The sequence below is a fragment of the Myotis daubentonii genome, chromosome 4, assembly GCF_963259705.1.
Source record: "Myotis daubentonii chromosome 4, mMyoDau2.1, whole genome shotgun sequence".
Classification (NCBI taxonomy): Eukaryota; Metazoa; Chordata; class Mammalia; order Chiroptera; family Vespertilionidae; genus Myotis; species Myotis daubentonii.
In genome coordinates, this window is record NC_081843.1 from 101,934,722 (window position 1) to 101,941,251 (window position 6,530).

Below are 6,530 nucleotides of genomic sequence, written 5' to 3' on the forward strand. Positions count from 1 at the left end.
GACTTTTGTGTCATATAAGTTAAAAACTTTATAGCTTCATAGTTCACATAATGTAATGAGATAAATACTGGAGTGATGAGGTTTATATAGGTTAATTAATATAGGTCAGGTTTGCTCTGATTTGTTTAATTCTGAAATAACATGAAAACAATTGAATTTGTAGTATAGCACTTATTTTTTTGTTTCAGATTTATTTTAAAGAAATAAAACCTTAAAATACAGTTAAAAGACTGCTCTGTATTCTTTCACAACCCCCTATCTGCAGCAAGAATTACTCCCTTTAAAGTTGTGTGTATCTTTTCTAGCTAGGTTGTGTTATTTTTACTATATACATATTTTTTTCATGGACAATGTATACAACTATTTTGTATGCTTTTAACCTTTACATAAATGTCATCATATTGTCTGAAATTTGTTTTTTCCAGACTACATTTGTATATATATTCTAGAGGCCTGGTGCACAAAATTCTTGCATGGGTAGGGTCACTAGGCCTGGCCCATGATCAGGGCTGATCAGGGCCTTCTGGCTGCCGGCCAGGGCCTTCCTTCTTCCACAGCACCTCCTGGTGGTCAGCGCACGTCATAGCAAGCAATCGAACTCCTGGCCTCCCAGTTGAACTCCTGAGGGGACAATTTGCATATTAGGCTTTTATATATAGATATATATTTACATTTATATTTTTAAGAGCGGTCTATGTTAACATGTGGAGACCTAATTCTGTCATTTTTAATGCCTTGTAGTGTTCCTAAATGACTCTGATTTAATGAATGAGTTAAAAATTTTGAATTTATTTAATTATTTATATATACTTATTATAAACTTTTCTGTTTGTCAATTTTGAGTGGTCCCACCTTATAAAAATGCAAACTTACTTTTTATGAAAACAATCAATAGTTAATACATATACCTAAATATTTAACAGTCATTGTGAACCTTCTGGCTTCACTTCTCTTTTCCTTGAAGTAAATCCGTGAGTGTGTAATTATTTCAGTGAGTACCTGGGAGGGTAAGCTCTTGTACTCTCATAGCTGGAGGAGCTCAAGATGTAGTTGAGGCTTCCTGGTTTCCATGAGACAGATCATTGGTTTAGGTTGTCCTCATGTTCCAAGCAGTTCATTCCTGGTACTAACTCTAAAGGTAAAAATGATGCAAGTTGAATCAAATGTGTCCATAGAAACAATGGGGAAATAAAGGGTTATCGTCCCAATGGAAAGCCTGACACTTAACTGTTAGGAAATGACCCTGGCTTGAATAAACATGTCTTTGTGTGTGTGTGTGTGTACGGCATATTTAGATTATTTCTATCACAGCTGGATTTTTATCTCATCTTTTTAAATTAACTATTGACAAGGCCTCCTGATTATTCCCCACCCCACTTTTATCTGTTTCCTCTAGTTCACTTCATTTTCTTGCCAGGTCATTTTTTCTTTTCTAAGAGGAAATCTCATTATACCATTGGCTTGATTCCCCAGACATCTTTCAGGAATCCCAAGAAACTTCAGGATAAAACCAAGTCTTTGGCTCCATCATGGTCTAGTCCAGCCGTGGGCACACTATGGCCCGAGGGCTGGATCCGGCCCGTTTGAAATGAATAAAACTAAAAAAAAAAAAAGACCGTACCCTTGTATGTAATGATGTTTACTTTGAATTTATATTAGTTCACACAAACAGTCCATCCATGCTTTTGTTCCAGCCCTCTGGTCCAGTTTAAGAACCCATTGTGGCCCTCGAGTCAAAAAGTTTGCCCACCCCTGGTCTAGTCCCTACATACCTTCATATCTATCTTAACATTTCTCACTTCCACCCATCGCCCCTACCTGTACCTACCACACCTCCAGACTTCTGCCTTTTGGACACACTACAGTTTCATCCCAGGTCTTCCTAACCTGGCAGATGCCTCTGCCTAGAAGACATGGGTCCTCATTTTTCCTTTTGGAAAACTGACCCTGAAACTGATCAAATACCAGCATCTGAGTTTACTCGGCTCTGATGCCACCCATGCTGGATGATAGCTCTCTGTTAGCCCTTACCCCTCAAGGCACATAGTCTTGTTTTATCTTCCCCACCAAACTGAGAATATTTTAAAGTCAGCTCTGGACTCTGTCCTATTCATCTTTCAATCTCTGGCAATTAATATTAACAGACAATTAATGAATAATAATAATTATTATTAAACAAACACCTGCAAATGTTTATTGAATTGATAAGCAATCTGCTAGTAGAAATCAAACCTTACTATTATGTTGTGTATATCACACAAAATCTATTTGATGGTTCAAAATAATGCTTCATATTGCTCCTTGAGTAAATGCCCTTTGGTTCATGGCGAGTTGACTTGCAATGAGTGTCAGGGTATCCCTTCTCTATTACTTTTTCATCTTTCTCTCCTTGTCCCATTTCTCCTGTCCTTTTGGTTCCCATGATCTTCTTGGCATTTAAAAATAAACTCCTTGTGCTCTCTTCGGCAGCACATGTACTAAAATGGGAACGATACAGAGATTAACATGGCCCCTGTGCAAGGATGACATGCAAATTTGTGAAGCGTTCCATATTTTTTTTAAAAATAAACAAACAAAAAAAACCCCTCATTTTTCTCATGCTTTCTTTTTTTTTTTCGTGTCCTCTGGTTCTGGCTATCCATTTCCACCTGGATTTAGATATCATCTCTCCATCTTTATGCAAACACATCCCAAACTATGCATTTTGCTGTAAAGATAATTTCCCTAGGTTACTGAGAAATGAAGCTGAATGATCTAAAGCATCATTTATGCTCAGCATGGCACACCAATATTGCATCATGCTTAGTTACCAAACAGTACTTTATTGCAGATTTTATATCTTAGTCATTGTTTACCCATTTGTTTCTATTCTTTGAATTAGCCTGCTAAATTTGTTCAAACATTTAATTAACTCACCCTTAATGCCTTGGCAGGGTAAATTCTTTTGCAGGACTTATATGGCCCCCTGCTTTCCTTGATCAAGAGGGGGCTTAGAAGCAGCCATGGTGTGGGAAGATAGGTTAGGGAGAAGGTGAAAGAAGAACTAGGAAAGGAAAAAACCAAGGACCTCTTTCTGTGTTTCTTGCCAAAGGAAATAAATAGATGTGATTAACAAATTGTGACTGTGAATTGATTATGATACTTTATTTTCTTCAGAATGACCAACAAAGTCTTGAGCCTGCCTGACTTTTCATCCAACTGAACACATTTTAAAGGGACAGAAGCAGACAAAAATAAAGTTGCCTTCTGAATTCATCACAAGTGAGACTGTTCCATGCCCCAGTTACCCTTAGGAGATGTCATCTAGGCAGTGTAGTTAACCTCTTGGTTCTGTTTCCTTATCTATAAATTAGTGATAATAATACTGTCTTTGTGCAGTATAAGAGCGATAATGACGGTAAGTTGTTTTAGTCTTTTTTTAAACCCTCTTACTTAGTTTTAAATTATCTCATAAAATAATCGTTTTGATTTGATTACAACCTTCTAGGAAGGGGGAGAAATTGAGAGTACAAAGCATGGTGAAAATTCTCAATTTTACTCTGTTCAAACGGTTTCTTCCCCATCTTCACAGCCTCTTTTCAGCCTTCAGCAATGGCAAGCCAGTCCTGTGCTCATTTCCCCTTCTGTTTTGACAGCCGACAATGGCAGCCACAGGGTTCCCATCTCTTCCCGGAAGACATAGGGACCTGGACCAAAGCTCATCTCCTGTGAGAGCACCTGACAAAACAGTGCCTGTTTTTAATATCTATGGGAGCTGTGAGTTTTCTCAGAGGATTCTTAAGAGCAAGGGAAAGAGCAATTCTGCCCGGGCAGGATCTTGCAAACTGTCACCTCCTCCTCTGCTGGCTATCGGGTGACAGTAAAGTGACACAAGAACATGCCATCTATGATTAGATATGAAATAGATTCCTGTGTCCAGACCTTCTCCCCCGACCTCCTCACCTGGCACAGAACCCCAGTGACTCAAAGCAAACTGTCCATTTTGGAGCATAGCTCCTGTTGGCTTCTCACCATTTGTTAACTGATGTGCTCTTTCTGTGAGAGAGTAGTATGTGTGTCGTTCTCTTTTGAGATTGCATCTGTGGTGGGTGCAGAAACATGAGTAGTCCCCACATCAGAATTTTCAGGCGTTGTAGAACAGTGGTCCACTCCCTGGATAACGGAGACCTCGGTGAGTCTTCAGCGGTTATGGATGGGAACTCAACACAGGATGATTTAGGGAACAGAGCTAATGTTTCTGCTGTTGTCATGCTATTCTAGGCAGAGCGTGGGTCACAACAAAGGTGACACAGGCCCATCTCTAACAGAACTTGGAATGACAGGCCTGGCAGTGACATTTAGAGTCTCAGAAAAGCCCCTCATTTAGTCCTCAGCAGGGACTAATTTCTGTAGCACAAATGCCCAGGAACTCGGGCAGAGAAGTCAAGTCTGTATGTGTCACCTGTTTCTGGATGGTTTTAGTCCAATACTAAAAACTTAATTTTGTCCAAAATTCAGTGAAATTATTGAAAAGCACATATTGGGTGATAATAAACATAACAAATTCATGTCAGTCTTTTTTTAAAAAAAATTAAAAACATTTGTTGGTGTAATATGAGCATAAAAATGACTAAGTAGTACTGGGGAGATTTAATGATAAGTAGCTGTCCCTTGTCCCACTTTCCTCACCTGAGTTTTAGCCCAAAGAGCAAATCATTTCTAAATGAATAGTGTTTTATTCCCCCTGGAATTTATTTCTGTTTCTACATAAAATGCACATGCTTGCTGTTCCTTTATTTACCCATTTTAGATATTACCTATTATTCCTATCATAGAAGATAAAAATTTGGGAGGTACATTGTTTTTTGAGACCATACATATTATAGCATATCTTTTTTAAAAAATGATTTCACTCTTAGTTTATATGTTATCAGGATTTATATGTTTCTGGGTTGGAAACAATTTTTATTTGAAATTTTTCTCTGGCTTCCATTTGATTTCTAATATTTTTTTTCATTGCTCTAATCCTCAGCAACCTGTAGGATTCTTATCCTTAGTTTTCTGGGCCTTCATAGTAATGAGTCTTGGTGTGGGTCATTTCGCTTTCATTGGATTGGCACTTGCCATGTTCTTTCAATTGGGAAATTGAATTCAGAGTCCTCTACCCAATTGTCTGCCTCCTTAGCATTTCCATTGGAATGTCTAAAAGGCATTTTAAATGTATAATGGCCAAACAGAAATTTTAGGTTTTGCCATACTCCAAAATTTCTATTCTTAATCTCAAAAAATTGCAAGAACATCTACTCAGTTGCTCAACCACAAAACCTATGGCCTCTCTTTATTTTTCTTATCTATATTTTTATTGATTTCAGAGAGGAAGGGAGAGAGAGATAGAAACATCAATGATGAGAGAGAATCATTGATCGGCTGCCTCCTGCACACCCCCTGTAGGAGATGTAGAACACAACCTAGACATGTGCCCATGACCGGAATCGATCCTGGTACCCTTCAGTCAACAGGCCAACACTCTACCTAACTGAGCCAAACCAGCTAGGGCAAGGGCTCTTTATTCTTTAAGTTTCTCTTTATTCATTCTCACAATGACTATTAATCCCTCAGCAAACCCTATTTCCCAAATAAATCCCTTTTCTGTTTGCTACTTTCATCTCCATCAGCATCACTTGGGCCTGGCTACCATTATCACTCACCTGGACCACGGCAGTAACCTGCTAATCTGTTTCCATGAATTCTTTGTTGCTCTTCTACCCTCCATTTCCCGCACAGCATCAGCACAACGTTCTACAATTTAAGTCAGATGACTTCACTCTCCCATCATGCTCTTCACCCTGGTCTACAGGGCCCTGCACCTTGAGATTCCATCATTTGCTCACAAGGACCCACGGGCACTGCTCTGAGCTGTTTCTCAACACATCAAGCTCCTCAGCAGGTTAGGCCTTTGCACTCACCCTGCATTCTGCCTGGAGTGCTTCTTCTCCGAATCTTTTCATCCCGGCTCTTCTGTGTTGTTCAGATCTCCGCTCAAAAGCTTTTTCTGCAGCCTAGGTGACACTTTCCTCACCCCGCCCTCCCATCCAGAGGAGCAGGCCCTTTCCAGGTGCACTTTGTGATCTGATGCCTCTGCAGCCTTGATCTCTATTTGAATGATTGTGTTCATTGATTTCCGTACTTGTGTTTGTTTTGTCTAACTCAGGGTTTCTCAGTCCCAGCACTGTTAACATCGTGGGACAGATGATGGCCCACTGGATGCCATCAGCAGGCTTTTCACTCTCCCGTTCCAGGTATGACAACAAAAAAGGAATGTCTTCAATCATTTGTCAGATGTCCTCTGTGGGCAACATTCTACCCTCCCCTTCTTTTGAGAACCATCATCTAAAGCATGGATAAACTAGATTTATAGTAAAGCCCAGGATGGGATCCTACATAGTGTGTGTGTGTGTGTGTGTGTGTGTGTGTGTGTGTGTGTGTGTGTGTGAGAGAGAGAGAGAGAGAGAGAGAGAGAGAGAGAGAGAAAATCTCAAAAGTACAATACT

At 39.6% G+C, this 6,530-nt stretch overlaps 1 non-coding gene across 1 annotated transcript; it reads left to right on the forward strand.

The window, feature by feature from the left end:
• The first annotated feature begins 2,453 nt into the window (after positions 1-2,453).
• LOC132233902 (U6 spliceosomal RNA) lies at positions 2,454-2,557 on the forward strand. Its single transcript, XR_009452756.1, has one exon. It is a non-coding gene; the product is annotated as a U6 spliceosomal RNA (small nuclear RNA).
• The last annotated feature ends 3,973 nt before the right edge of the window (positions 2,558-6,530 follow it).